This window comes from Saimiri boliviensis, chromosome 7, assembly GCF_048565385.1.
Source record: "Saimiri boliviensis isolate mSaiBol1 chromosome 7, mSaiBol1.pri, whole genome shotgun sequence".
Lineage (NCBI taxonomy): Eukaryota > Metazoa > Chordata > Mammalia > Primates > Cebidae > Saimiri > Saimiri boliviensis.
Genome location: NC_133455.1, coordinates 14,385,599 through 14,401,511, shown reverse-complemented (window position 1 = coordinate 14,401,511; position 15,913 = coordinate 14,385,599). Strand labels below are relative to the sequence as shown.

Sequence of the window (15,913 nt, the reverse complement as noted above, 5' to 3'; positions counted from 1 at the left end):
GGGCATGGAGTTGAGGGGCAGATAGGTCCAGGTTTGGTACAGAGGCTGAAGTAGAGTTGCCAGGTAACATACAGGTTTCCGTGTAAGATTAGAATTTCTGATAGCAAAACAAAATTTAGTGTAAGTATGTAAAAATTTTATCTCATTCATTCTTTACCTTAAATTCTCGTTTCACTGGGTGTCCTGTGCTTTTATGTATTAAATTTGGCAACTTGAGGTTAAAGGCACTATTGGAGCCATTGGAGGGTCTTAATTCTCAAGCCAAATTAGTAGATGACAGGTTGGGAAGAGGAAGGAGAGAAGAATGAAGATACTGCGCAGCTCTCATGAGGTTTGACACATGAATTAATGCTGCCTCACTTAGTCTTAAAGGGTTTCATTCATTCATTTGTTCAGTTATTACCTATTCATCCATCCCACATCCATCTATCTATTTATGCCTCCATTCTCCCTCCCTTTTTTCTTCCCTTCCTCTACAGATTCATCCATTGATTCATTTATTTCCTACTTATTAAACACCTGCTGTGTGCTGGTACTCTGTTGGGCATTGGGAGTGTCTTCTTGAAGAGACAGTATCTTCCCTCGGGCAGCTTACGTCCAAGACAAGAACACAGATATTAAACTATAAAGCACAGGAGAAACTACCCATTACAACTTTAGCTAGGTTTGTGAATGATTGTACAGAAAGCCTAGACAATTGGGGAATGCTTTCTTGAGGAAGTCATTCAGACCGAGACATGGGGGATCAGTAGGAGTTAATTAGGCCAAGAAGAGCTGAGAGTGAGTGCATCTAAAAAGACAGATTAGCACAGGCAAAACTGGGAGGGAGTTTGGTGTGTCTGGGGGCCTAGAAGAAGATCCATGTAGGTCCAATGTGACGAGCAAAGGGGAGCGTGGTACAGATGAGGCTGAAGAGGTCAGCAGGGTAGGATGGCTATGCATGGTAGGCAGATTGTACAGGGCACAACTCCATGGCTTGATAGTCGAATCATAATCTAGAGAATGGTGTGTCCTGGAGTTCTTCAAGACACACCAGCATGGCCACAGGTAGCATTTCTCAACCAGAAAGTGCAGAAACTTATGAGCCAAGCATGGGAAGAAGTTTGGGATGTTGCTTGTTAGAGCCACGGAGGTGGCATGACTAGATTTACATTTTAGAGAGAATCTTTTTTTTTTGCTAGGTAGAACATGGATGTAGTGGGCCTAGAAGAGTAGCGGATAGATCCACAAAGATGCCTTGTCGTCATCAAAGTGAGCCATGTTGGTCAGTTGAACTAGGGTGTTTGTGATGAAGAGAAAGAGGTGTGGGCGGAGAGGGGCGAGATCTTTGGGTGGGAGTAGAGGGCCCAGTTAGATATGGATTAGATGTGATGGTCAAGTTTCTGGAGTGGCCAGATGGGTAGATGGGTGGTGGCAATATTCCCTGTGATGGTGAGCATAGATACTGTAAAATCATTAGAAAAAGCATCAAAGAATTTTTAAGGCTAAAATCCAGATATAGTCAGCCAAATCCATCTCATATGTCATTTTATAATTAAACTGAAATAAGCTTCTTGATATCTTCGGTGCAAATATGTTCTTGATATATTGTTCACTTCTGGTGGTTTATTTTTTCCCTTCCTTTCTTAGGGAAGTAAAGTCCTACCTCATGACCATGTCTCCATTTCTTAGTGGATACTAAAGCAAAAATAAATAAAGTATTCCTGGGTTGAGGACCATGTGCGGTGGCTTGTGGCTGCAATCCCAGCACTTTGGGAGGCCAACTCGGGAGCATCCTTTGAGGCCAGGAGTTCTGTACAAGACCAGGCACCATAGCAAGACCCCAGTCTCTACAAACAGTAAAAACTTTAGCCAGAGGAACAGAGAGGAGGGTGGGGGTGCATGCCTGAAGTGCCAGCTACTTGGGAGGCCTAAGCGGGAGGATCACTTGAACCCAGGAGTTTGAGGTTATGGTAAGCTAGCATCACACCACTGCACTCCAGTCTGGGTGACAGAGTAAGACTCTTTCTAAAAAGAAAAAATGGTTACTGTATTTATTCTAAAACACGCATTTAATAACATTGTATCATCTGATAATTGGGATGTTATTGATGGCCTCTTATAATCACCACCAGCTACACAGCCATTTTCATGTGGTTGTCATTGTCTGACCAGTTGCAAATTTTGTTCTTTTTTTTTTTTAGATAAGAGTCTCCCTATCTAAGGCTGGAGTGCAGTGGCGCGATCTTGGCTCACTGCAACCTCTGCCTCCCAGGTTCAATCAGTTTTCCTGCCTTAGCCACCCGAGTAGCTGGGATTGCAGGCATGCACCATCACACTCAGCTGATTTTTATATTTTTAGTAGAGACACGGTTTCACCATGTTGGCCAGACTGGTCTCGAACCCCTGACCTCAGGTGATTCACCCACCTTGGCCTCCCAAAGTGTTGGGATTACAGGCATGAGCCATCACGTCCGGCTGCAAATTTTGTTCTTATTCCAGGTGGTCTGAGCAGAAAACTCAGCTCCATCATGTGTCAGTTAACAAACTGTTAGGAACAATTTCAGGAAGAACTATGAATTCCAGCTGTAGTCTGAAAAACTCCCATTGACACTTCTGGGAAGATTAAGAAAGTGGCAGCATTAACACTTGCTAACCAGGGTGAACAGCATGGAGGAAAACTCTGAAGATCATAGTGGGACCCTCTATAAAGAAAAAGCTGTATCACCAATTCCGTGGTGCAATGGATGACATGGCGTGAAAAAACCAAACCAAACCAAACATGGACATCCTTGGCTGTGAGTCAAAAGTGATTTAGAATTCGATTCTGAGCACAAAGGGGTTTTAGAAACATGCTACCAATTTGTTTTGTTTCTATTTCCCCCTTTTTATGAGTGTGTAAGAACAATGTGATAAAAATGTGAGCAAGTGGAGAGAGATCCAAGATGGCTGATCACTAGCAGCTCGGGATTGTAGCTCCCACTGAAAGCGCAAAGAAGGAGAGGACGCCACACCTTCACAAGAATTCTTGTTGCTCACGCACCAGGAGATTCCCAGCGGAGGAGCCCCACGGGTCGCCAGCGCGACTCTTGTGACCGGCGAGGCGGTTTTGCCGGCACCTCGGAGCGTCGGTTCTCGGTGCAGAGTCGGAAAGGCACCCTCAATCTTAACGCCGCTGATTTAGTCGGTGCAGTGGGTTGCTCGGATTTTGGCGCTGAGAATCAGTAAGTTGGACGTCCACTCAGAAACCCAATTACAAAGACGGTAATTATAAAGACCATAGATGGATGGATCTACAACGAAGGGAAGAAAACGGTCAAAAAAGGCTGAGAATACCCAAGATCAGAACTCCTCTTCCTCAGCAGGGGATCCCAGTTCCTTATCAGCAACGAAACAAGGCTTGATGGAGAACGAGTGGGTTCCAATTACAGAAGCAGGCTTCAAAACGTGGATAATAAGAAACTTCTGTGAATTAAAAGAACTTGTTATAACACAATCTAAAGAAACTAAGAACTTTGAAAAAAGGTTTGACGAAATGTCAACAAGAATACAAAATTTAGAGAGGAAAATAAGTGAATTGATGGAGCTGAAAAACACAATACGAGAACTACGTGAAGTATGCACAAGTTTTAACAGCCGAATTGATCAAGCAGAAGAAAGGATATCAGAGGTCGAAGATCAACTCAATGAAATAAAACAAGAAGACAAGACGAGAGAAAAAAGGATAAAAAGGAACGAGCAAAGTCTCCAAGAAATATGGGACTATGTGAAAAGACCTAATCTACGCTTGATAGGTGTACCTGAATGTGACGAAGAGAATGAATCCAAGCTGGAAAATACGCTTCAGGACATTATTCAGGAAAATTTTCCCAGCCTAGTAAGGCAGGATAATATTCAACTCCAGGTAATACAGAGAACACCACAGAGATATTCCTCAAGAAGAGCAACTCCAAGGCACATAATCGTCAGATTCACCAGGGTTGAAATGAAGGAGAAAATACTAAGGGCAGTCAGAGAGAAAGGTCAGGTTACCCACAAAGGGAAGCCTATCAGACTTACAGCAGATCTCTCAGCAGAAACCCTACAAGCCAGAAGAGAGTGGGGGCCAATATTCAACATCCTTAAAGAAAAGAACTTTCAACCCAGAATTTCACATCCAGCCAAGCTAAGCTTCACATGTGAAGGAAAAATAAAGTTTTTTGCGAATAAGCAAGCACTCAGAGATTTCATCACCACCAGGCCTGCTTTGCAAGAGCTTCTGAAAGAACCACTACACATATGAAAGGAACAAACAGTATCAGCCTTTCTAAAAAAATTATTAAAAAGAGCATCAATATAATGAAGAATTTACATCAACTAATGGACAAAATAGCCAGCTAACGACAGTATTAAACTCACATATATTATTATTAATTCTAAATTTAAATTGACTAAATCCCCCAATCCAAAGACAGGCAATTTGAATAAAAAACTAAAACCCATCAGTATGCTGCATCCAGATCCATCTCACATTCAAGGATACACAAAGACTCTAAACAAGGGATGGAGAAAGATTTACCAACCAAACAGAGAGCTAAAATAAATAAATAAAAAGCAGAAGTTACAATTAAGCAACAAAGATCAAAAGAAGCAAAGAAGGACATTATATAATGATAAAAGGATCAATGCAACAACAAGAAGAGCTAAAGATCCTAAATATATACGCACCCAATACAGGAATACCTAGACATACAGGACTTATAAAGAGACTTAGACTCCCACATAATAATAGTGGGAGACTTCAACATTAATATTAGACAGATCAATGAGACAGAAAATTAACAACGATATTCAGGTCTTGAACTCAGATCTGGAACAAGTAAATGTAATTAACATTTATAGAACTCGCCACTTTAAATATACAAAATATACACTCTTATCAGTACCACATCATATCAATTTAGAAGTTTAAATGAAATCTTGGTTGGCTCCTTGTTTGTTATTCTCTTCCCTCATTTTCTTTCATGTCTCCATTATTAAGGACAATTATAGGCATACCCATATTTAGACTGCATTCTAGCCTGGGCAATAAAGCAATACCCCCATCCTCTCTCCCTCTTCCTCTTTCTCTTTCTTCCTCTTCTTTAAAAAAAAATGTGAGCAAGTAAGTGTAAAGAAGCTCTTTAAGTAGGTATAAAAGAAAAAAATATAAGTGGCAAAAAAGCCTTATGCCATAGTTTAATTGGTAGTGATTTTTTCTTTCTCAGGGCTACATAAAATAGGAGTGAATTGCCGATGAATCTCACAAACATAATGTTGACTGATGGAAATCATAAACATAAGATTACAGGATATATGATGCTACTTTCATAAAGTTCAAAAAACCAAGTAAAACCAAAATGGATTGCTTTAAAAGTCAAGGCAGGTGCTATCTTTTGAGAGGTTGGAGGGAATCTGAGAGGCTGGCACTGTTTGGTGTCTTGATCTGGGGGGTGATTATACAGATGTTTGCTTTGTGCTGCTTTTCACTGAGGTGTTGCTTTTCATTGAGTTGTGCACTTACGTTTTTTTGAGACGGAGTTTTGCTCTTGTTGCACAAGCTGGAGTGCAATGGTACGATCTCGGCTCACTGCAACCTCTGCCACCTAGGTTAAGCAATTCTTGTGCCTCAGCCTCCAGTGTATCTGGGATTACGGGCATGCCCCACCACGCCTGACTAATTTTTGTATTATTCGTAGAGATGGGGTTTCTCCATGTTGGTTAGGCTGGTCTCGAACTTCTGCTGTCAGGTAATCTGCCCGTCTCAGCCTCCCAAAATGCTGGGATTACAGGTGTGAGCCACTGTGCCTGGCCAAGTTGTACACTTATGTTTTATACATTTGTCTATATATGTGTTATGCCTCAATAATTTTTTTAAGTGATGTGTCTTGTCATTGCTATCATCTTAGGTTCGATGAAATGCAGAGATGTTTATGTGTAGTATGTGGGTGTGGGTGTGTGAAGGAGAGCTTTGTTTGTCTCTATTTCCTTGCATGTATGTTCCCCTAGTTGGTCATCTTGCCTTGATAATTAGGATTATGTAGCAGGAATATAATTATAAATATGTGTATAGTTATAACAAATATACGCACATATAACACCTCCATATACAGATGCTCCTCAACTCACTGCGGAGTTACCTCCTGATAAACTCATCATAAGTTGAAAATATTATAAATCAAAAATGCATTTAACATACCTAACCTACTGAACATTATAGCTTAGCCTCGCCTACCTTAAATGTGTTCTAACACCCACCTTAGGCTACAGTTAAGCAAAACCATCTGGCAACATGGTAGAGTATTCGTTGTTTACCCTCGTGCGTGTGGCTGACTGGGGGCTGTGGTTTGCTGCAGCTGCCCAGTGGCACAAGGGTATGGTACCTACATGTCACTAGCCCAGGAAGGAAAAGATCAACTTCAGTTTTTTCCCCATGCCCAGCCTATGTTTCACATTTTGAAGAACCCCCTAACTTTTTTCCATAGTGGCTGTGGAAAAACATTTCCACATTCCCATCATCAATGCATGAGGGTTCCAATTTCTCCACATCCTCACCTCAAAAGCTATACCTAATTTTAAAATAGGCTGGAATTAGGTTGTTTATGGTGCTGGTGCCTAGTGGTCCCTATGGATGCTCTTACAGTCCAGAGAATGTATTTATATCATCTTAAATTTTCTACTCCGAATGTAGAAAATTTCTACTTTCTGCTCTGTTGAAATCTCTAAATTCTACTCTGCTGCTCAGGCTGGAGTGCAGTGGCATGATCAGGGCCCACTGCAGCCTCGACCTCCCAGGCACAGGTGATCCTTCCATCTCAGCCTCACAAGTAGCTGGAACTACAGGTGCATGCCACCACACCTGGATAATACTTTGTATTTTTTTTGGTAGAGATGGGGTTTCACCATATTGCCCTGGCTGATCTTGAACTCTTGAGCTCAAGTATCTGTTCACCTCAGTCTCCCAAAGTGCTGGAATTACAGATGTAAGTAAGCCACTGCACCTGACAAAAATTCAAAATTTTAAGTAGGTTTCTACTGAATGTGTGTCACTTTCACACCATCATGAAATTGAAAATCGAAGTCAATCCATTGTAAGTCAAGGACTGCCAGTTTATTATAACAGATATATTTACAATAACAAAATATATATTATAAATCTATAATAAATCTATATAATAACAAATATATATATATAAAATAACAAATATATATGTAACAGACATCGCTATTAATACATTCCCACACACATATAATTTTTGGCTTATAAAACAGACTCCTGCCAATTTAAAAGGAAGGGGTTGAGAGGAGCAGGACACATGGTTTATGCCATACCTGCAAATATAAGAGAACAGAGAGGGGGCAGCAGACAATGCTTATTGTCTACTTAAAGTGAGAGTCACTAGGGCTGGAAAGAAGTGGAGACAGTGGTGGGCATAAAGAGGCACTGAGAAGATTGCATGTGGCAGAAACTAGGTAGAGCACAGTAGAATTCATACGAAGATACAGCCAAGCACGCTCTGACACCAGTGCTAGGATTGGTACATAATAGCCTAGAAGGAGCTGGGCATGATGGCTCATGCCTGTAATCCCAGCACTTTAGGAGGCTGAGGCAAGCAGATCACTTGAGGCCAGGAGTTTGAGACCAGCCTAACCAACATGGTGAAACCCTGTCTCTACTAAAAATACAAAAATTAGTTGGGCATGATGGCATGCACCTGTAATCCCAGCCTCTTGGGAGGCTGAGGCAGGAGAATCACCTGAACCTGGGAGGTGGAGGTTGCAGTGCGCTGAGATCAAGCCACTGCACTCCAGCCTGGGCAACACAGTGAGGCACCATCTCAAAAAAAAAAAAAAAAAAAAAAAAAAAAAGAGTTTAGAAAGAGTTACAGTGTTTGTTTCTAAGTTCTAGTATCATATTTTTTTTTTGTGCTTTGGGCTCTGGGATACATGTGCACATCCTGCATCCTGCAGGATTGTTTCATAGGTACACACATGCCAGATTCATCCATGTCCCTACAAAGGACATGAACTCATTGTTTTTTATGGCTGCATAGTATTCCATGGTGTATATGTGCCACATTTTCCTTATCCAGTCTATCATCAATGGGCATTTGGGTTGGTTCCAGGTCTTTGCTATTGTAAACAGTGCTGCAGTGAACATATGTGTGCATGTGTCTTTATAATAAAACAATTTATAATCATCTGGGTATATACCCAGTAATGGGATGGTTGGGTCAAATGGAATTTCTATTTCTAGATCCTTGAGGAATCACTGCACTGTGTTCCATAATGGTTGAACTAATTTAGACTCCCACCAACAGTGTAAAAGTGTTCTTTTTTCTCCACATCCTCTCCAGCATTTGCTGTCTCCAGATTTTTTAATGATCATCATTCTAACTGGTGTGAGATGGTATCTCAATGTGGTTTTGATTTGCATTTCTATAATGACCAGTGATGATGAGCATTTTTTCATATGTTTGTTAGCTGCATACATGTCTTCTTTTGAAGAGTATCTGTTCATATCCTTCGCCCACTTTTGAAGGGGTTGTTTGTTTTTTGTCTTGTAAATCTGCTTTAGTTCTTTGTAGATTCTGGATATTAGCCCTTTGTCAGATGGGTAGATTGCAAAAATTTTTTCCCATTCTGTTGGTTGCTGGTTCACTCTAATGATTGTTTCTTTTGCAGTAAGAAGCTCTTAAGTTTAATTAGATCCCATTTGTCTATTTTGGCATTTCTTACCGTTGCTTTTGGTATTTTAGTCATGAAGTCCTTGCCTGTGCCTATGTCCTGAATGGTGTTGCCTAGGTTTTCTTCTAGAGTTTTTATGGTGTTAGTTCTTATGTTTAAATCTTTAATCCATCTGGAGTTAATTTTAGTGTAAGGTGTTAGGAAGGAGTCCAGTTTCAGCTTCCTGGATATGGCTAGCCAGTTTTCCCAACACCATTTATTAAACAGGGAATCCTTTCCCCATTGCTTGTTTTTATCTGATTTGTCAAAGATCAGATGGTTGTAGATGTGTGGCATTGCTTCTGAGGCTTCTGTTCTGTTCCATTGGTCTATATCTCTGTTTTGGTACCAGTACCATGCTGTTTTGATTACTGTAGTCTTGTAGTATAGTTTGAAGTCAGGTAGCTTGATGCCTCCAGCTTTGTTCTTTTTGCTTAGGATTGTCTTGGCTATGCGGGCTCTCTTTTGGTTCCATATGAAGTTTAAAGTGTTTTTTTTTCCAGTTCTTTGAAGAAGGTCAGTGGTAGCTTGATGGAGTTAGCATTGAATCTATAAATTACTTTGGGTGGTATGGCCATTTTCACGATATTGATTCTTTCTAACCATGAGCATGGAATGTTTCTCCATCTGTTTGTGTCCTCTCTTATTTCGTTGAGCAGTGGTTTGTAGTTCTCCTTGAAGAGATCTTTTACATCCTTTGTTAGTTGTATTCCTAGGTATTTTATTCTCTTTGTAGCAATTGTGAATGGGAGTTCGCTCATGATTTTGCTCTCTGTTTGTCTGTTGTTAGTATATAGGAATGCTTGTAATTTTTGTACATTGATTTGTATCCTGAGACTTTGCCAAAGTTGTTTATCAGCTTAAGGAGCTTTTGGGCTGAGATTAGGGGCTCTTCTAAATATACAAACATGTTGTCTGCTAATAGGGACAATTTGCCTTCTTCTTTTCCCAATTGAATGCCTTTATTTCTTTTTCTTGCCTAATTGCTCTGGCTAGAACTTCCAATACTATATTGAATAGGAGTGATGAGAGAGGGCATCCTCATCTAGTGCCAGTTTTTAAAGGGAATGCTTCTAGTTTTTACCCATTCAGTATGACATTGGCTGTGGGTTTGTCATAAATAGCTTTTATTATTTTGAGATATGTTCCATTGATACCCAGTTTATTGAGTTTTTAGCATAAAGGGCTATTGAATTTTGTCAAAGGCCTTCTCTGCCTCTATTGAGATAATCATGTGCTTTTTGTATTTGGTTCTGTTTATGTGGTGAATTATGTTTATAGATTTGCATATGTTGAACCAGCCTTGCATCCACAGGATGAAGCCTACTTGATCGTGGTGGATAAGCTTTTTGATGTGCTGTTGGTTTTGGTTTGCCAGTATTTTATTGAGGATTTTTGCATCAATGTTCATGATGGATATTGGCCTGTAGTTTTCTTTTTCAGTTGTGCCTCTACCAGGTTTTGGTATCAGGATGATGTTGGTTTCATAGAAAGAGTTAGGGAGGATTTCGTCTTTTGTATTGTTTGGAATCATTTCGACAGGAATGGTAACAGCTCCTCTTTGTACGTCTGGTAGAATTCATCTGTGAACCCATCTGGACCTGGACTTTTTTTGGTTGGTAGGTTACTAATTGCTGCCTCGACTTTAGACCTTGTTATTGTTCTATTCAGGGTTTCAACTTCTTGGCTTAGTCTTGGGAGTGTGCAAGTGTCTAGGAATTTATCAATTTCTTCCAGATTTACTGGTTTATGTGCATAAAGCTGTTTGTAGTAATCTCTGATTGTAGTTTGTATTTCCAAGGAATCAGTGGTGATCTCCCCTTTATTGTTTTTTATTGCATCTATTTGATTCTTCTTTCTATTCTTTTTTATTAGTCTAGCAAGCAGTCTATTTTGTTGATCTTTTCAAAAACCAGCTCCTGGATTTATTGATTTTTTTGAAGAGTTTTTTTGTGTCTCTGTCTCCTTCAGTTTTGTTCTGATCTTAGTTATATCTTGTCTTCTGCTTGCTTTTGAGTTTTTTTGATCTTGCTCCTCTAGCGCTTTCAATTTTGGCAATAGGGTGTCAATTTTGATCTTTCCTTGTTTCTCATGTGGGAATTTATTGCTATAAATTTTCCTCTAGACACTGCTTTAAATGTGTCCCATAGATTCTGGTAAGTTGTGTCTTCATTCTCTTTGGTTTTCAAGAACATTTTTATTTCTTCCTTCATTTAATTATTTATTCATTTGTCATTCAGGAGCAAGTTGTTCAGTTTCCATGTGATTATGTGGTTTTGAGTGCTTTTCTTAATCCTGAGTTCTAATTTGATTGCCCTGTGGTCTGAGAGATTGTTTGTTATGATTTCTGTTCTTTTGCATTTGCTGAGGAGTGCTTTACTTCCAATTATGTGGTCAATTTAGGGTAAGTGCGATGTGGTGTTTCTCAATGTGTATTCTGTGGATTTGGGGTAGAGAGTTCTGCAGATGTCTATTAGGTTTGCTTGGCCCAGATCTGCATTCAAGTCCTGGATAGCCTTGTTGACTTTCTGTCTCATTGATCTGTCCAATATTGTCAGTGGAGTGTTAAAGTTTCCCACTATTATTGTGCAGGAGTCTAAGTCTCTTTGTAGGTCATTAAGAACTTGCTTTATATATCTGGGTGCTCCTGCATTGGGTGCATATTTTTTTAGGATAGTTAGCTCTTCTTGTTGCATTGCTCCTTTTACTAAATTATGTAATGCCCTTCTTTGTCTCTTTCGATCTTTTTTATCAGAGACTAGGATTGCTACCTTTGCTCTTTTTTTCCCTCTCCATTGGCTTGGTAAATCTTCTTGTATCCCTTTTTTTGAGTCTATATGAGTCTGCATGTGAGATGGGTCTCCTGAATATAGCACACCAATGGATCCTGACTTTTTTCCAATTTGCCAGTCTGTGTCTTTTGATTGGGGCATTTAGGCCATTTACATTCAACATTAATATTGTTATGTTTGAATTTGATCCTGCCATTTTGTTACTGGCTGGTTGTTTTGCCTGTTTTGCTCCTTTCCATGTTTAGTACTTTCTTCAGGAGCTCTTGTAAGGCAGGTCTTGTAGTGATGAAATCTCTCAGCAATTGTTCGTCCATAAAGGATTTTATTTCTCCTTTGCTTATGAAGCTTAGTTTGGCTGGATTTGAAATTCTGGGTTGAAAGTTCTTTTCTTTAAGGATGTTGAATATTGGCCCCTACTCCCTTCTAGCTTGTAGGATTTCTGCCCAGAGATCCTCTGTGAGTCTGATGGTCTTTCCTTTATGGGTGACTCAATCTTTCTCTCTGGCTGCCCTTAGGATTTTTTTCCCTTCATTTCAACCTTGGTGAATCTGACAATTAGGTGCCTTGGGGTTGCTCTTCTTTATCTTTGTGGTGTTCTCTGTATTTCCTGGATTTGAATGTTGGCCTGCCTTGTTAGGTTTGGGAAGTTCTCTTGGATAATATCCTCAAGAGTGTTTTCCAGCTTGGATTCATTCTCCCCGTCATACTCAGGTACACCAGTCAAGTGTAGATTAGGTCTTTTCACATAATCCCATATTTCTTGGAGGCTTTGTTAATTTCTTTTCACTCTTTATTCTCTAGTCTTGCTTTCTCATTTTATCTCATTGATTTGATCTTCACTCTCTGATATCCTTTCTTCTGCTTGATCGATTGGCCTGTTGAAACGTGTGTATGCCTTGCAAAGTTCTTGTGCTATGTTTTTCAGCTCCATCAAGTCATTTATGTTCTTCTTTAAGCTGGCTATTCTAGTTAGCATTTCGTCTAATTTTTTTTCAAGGTTCTGTTTCTTTACATTGGGTTAAAACATGGTGTTTTAACTCAGAGAAGTTTGTTATTATCCAGCTTCTGAAGCCAGCTTCTGTCAATTCATCAAACTCATTCTCTGTCTTGTTTTGTTGTCTTGATGGTGAAGAGTTTTGATCCCTGGGAGGGGAAGAGATGTTCTGGTCTTTGATGGTTTCATCCTTTTTGCGCTGGTTTCTTCCCATCTTGGTGGATTTATCTCACTTTGATCTTTGAGGTTATTGATTGTGGGATGAATCTCTGAGTGGACGTCCTTTCTGTTGAGGTTGGAGCTATATCTTTTGTGGCCTGTAGAGGCACTGCTGGGCTGCCTCGGATTCAGTCCGGCTGCTGGGTGGGTGGTCTCCCCCTGGAGTTTGTTTACACAGGTGAGATTAGCCCCGCCTTCCCAGTGGCATCTCTCCTTCCCTGAGCTTGATATTCCCAGTTGGGGTCAAACTGGTGTATTTGCTGCAAAGCTCTCTAGCGTGCTGGTTTCAGTTTGAATTTTGTGACATGTTGGTTTCAGTTTGAGTTTTGTGAGGGTGGGACCTGCCAGGCCTTATGGCCTGTTTCCCTGCTTTCAACTCTGCCTCGTTCTGTGGGATGGGTAGTTCTGTCCCACTGGTGTTAGTCCAGACTTCTGCCCAGGTCCCTGCCCACGACTTGCAGCAGCAGGCAGGAGCCGTCACTCCGATTTGCATTGATAACCTACGGTGCCCCTCAGTCCGGCGGGACTATCATGGGCTGTGGGTTGCAGGATGGACGAGTATCTGAATCAGAGCACTGAGAGGGTGAAGTCCCCGACCCTCCAAGCCGGCTGCATGTTCCAGGTGGGGACATGCCCCGCCCTGTCTCAGTTCACCCTCTCTGGGCTGCTCTTGCCTTGCTTCGGCTTTGGCTTGCCCTCCCTGGGCTATTTTCAGTGACCTACCAGTCCCACCGAAACAAACCTGGCACCTCGCTTGGAACTGTGAAGTCCTCTAGCCCTCTGCGTCTCACTCGCTGGGAGCTGCATTCTGGTGTTGCCTCCTCTCTGCCATCTTGGTGCACCTCTCCATATGCATTTTTTAAAAATAATTTTTGCTTCCTTATGTTTTCCAAATCTTCTACAATTAGCAGATATTATGTTTGCATTAAGAAAAAAAGCTGACCGGGACCAGACAGATCAGCAGGGTGGAGCAGAATGGTGAGGCCATCTATTGAAACAGAAGCAATTTTAAAAGAAAACGAAGAAAGTGTAACTGATCTTTGCAGAAAATACAGAAGTGTTTGTAATGGTTGCTACTATGAACTTGGAACTTGATCCCATTTTTTTGAAAGCACTAAGTTTCTTACATTCAAAGAAAGAGTAAAGATTCTGCTGAAAAGCTAAAAGCGCTGCCTGATGAATCTTTGGCTCGGGGCATTGATTCTAGTTACCACCCATCAAAAGGATGTGGAGCCACCCAAAATTTCAAGCACAAAAAACATTTCCGTTAAGCAAGAGCCCAAAATATCATCCAGTCTTCCTTCTGGCAATAATAATGGCAAGGCCCTCACAACTGAAAAGGTAAAGAAGGAAGCTGAAAAGAGACCTGTTGATAAAATGAAATCCGACGTCACTGAAGGAGTTGATATTCCAAAGAAACTTAGATTGGAGAAACCAGAGACACAGTTTTCTCCTATTACTGTCCAAACTAGCAAGGATTCAGCTATGGCTGACCTTTCCAGTTTTGAGGAGACCAGTGCTGATGATTTTGCCATGGAAATGGGATTGGCCTGCATTGTTTGTAGGCAAATGATGGTGGCATCTGGTAATCAATTAGTAGAATGTCAGGAGTGCCATAATCTCTACCACCGAGATTGCCATAAACCCCAGGTGACAGACAAGGAAGCAAATGACCCTCACCTGGTGTGGTATTGTGCCCGATGCACCAGACAAATGAAAAGAATGGCTCAAAAAAACTCAGAAACCACCACAGAAACCAGCCTCTATAGTTGTTTCTGTAGCTCCAGCTGTCAAAGATCTATTGGTTAAGAAACCGGAAACTAAACTGAAACAAGAGACAACGTTTCTAGCATTTAAGAGAACAGAAGTCAAGACATCCACAGTTATTTCAGGAAATTCTTCTAGTGCCAGCGTTTCCTCATCAGTAACTAGTGGCTTAACTGGATGGGCAGATTTTGCGGCCAACACCACCTCTGCTGGTCCCTCAACAGCAAAATTGAGTTCAACAACACAAAACAATACTGGGAAACCTGCTACCTCCTAAGCTAACCAGAAACCTGTGGGTTTGACTGGTCTGGCAACATCATCGAAAGGTGGAATAGGTTCCCAAATAGGTTCCAGTAGCAGCACTACACCCACTGTCATTGAAACCACCTCGACCTCTAACCTTGGGTAAAACTGGCCTTAGTCGCTCAGTTAGTTGTGACGATGTCAGCAAAGTAGGTCTTCCTAGTCTCAGTAGTTTAGTTCCAGGAAGCAGCAGCCAACTAAATGGGAATGGAAATAGTGGAAGTACTACTAGCAAACCTACTTGGAATTCAGCAGCGCTACCTCAGCATCCCTTAAAAGTCCAACCGCACAAGAATCAGCTCAATGCTATGAAGCGATTACAGGTGGTCAAGAAGAAAGCTGCCCAAAACAAACTCAAGAAGTAACGTAGCCAAGTAGGTTTTATATCATATTAGCCTAAAGATGAAAGACTTATTATTAGGACATAATCTGTAACATACTGTAATTTAATAAACATCTTCATAATAAAAAAAAGAGAAAGAAAAAAGCTATTTTTTTCTGTTTCAGTGACTTTATTCTGGATATTTCACATAAATGGAATCATATAGTATGCTACCTTTTGTGTCTGGCCTCTTTGACTTAGCAGAATGTGTTCTAGGCTCATTCACTTGAAGCATGTAACAGTGCTTCATTCTTTTCTTTGGTGGAATAATATTCTATTGCATGGATATAGCACAATTTGTTTATCCATTCTTCTGTTGATAGACATTTGGATTGTTTCCACCTTTTGGCTATTGTAAATAATGCTTCTATGAGCATTTGTAACTTGTTGAGTCTCAAGAATTTTGAGTACTTATTTTCAGTTGCTGGATATATATTTAGGAGTAGAATTGCTGGGTCGTATGGTAATTCTACATTTAACTTTTTTCTTTTTGAGACAAGGTACTCTCTTGCCTAGGCTGGAGTGCAGCAGCACAGTCATAGCTCACTGCAAGTCTGAACTCCTGAGCTCAAGCATTCTTCCCTCCTCAGCCTCCTGAATAGCTGGGACTACAGGCACACACCACCATGCCTGGCTAATTGTTTTAAAAATTTAAAAATAGAGACAGGGTGTCATTATGTTGCCCAGCCTGGTCTTGAGCTCCTGAGCTCAGGTAATCCTGCTGCCTTGGCC

General features: G+C 40.8%; 1 pseudogene; it reads left to right on the top strand.

Moving 5' to 3' along the window:
- Positions 1–13,795: 13,795 nt before the first annotated feature.
- LOC101031270 (integrator complex subunit 12 pseudogene) lies at positions 13,796–15,286 on the top strand (annotated as a pseudogene).
- The last annotated feature ends 627 nt before the right edge of the window (positions 15,287–15,913 follow it).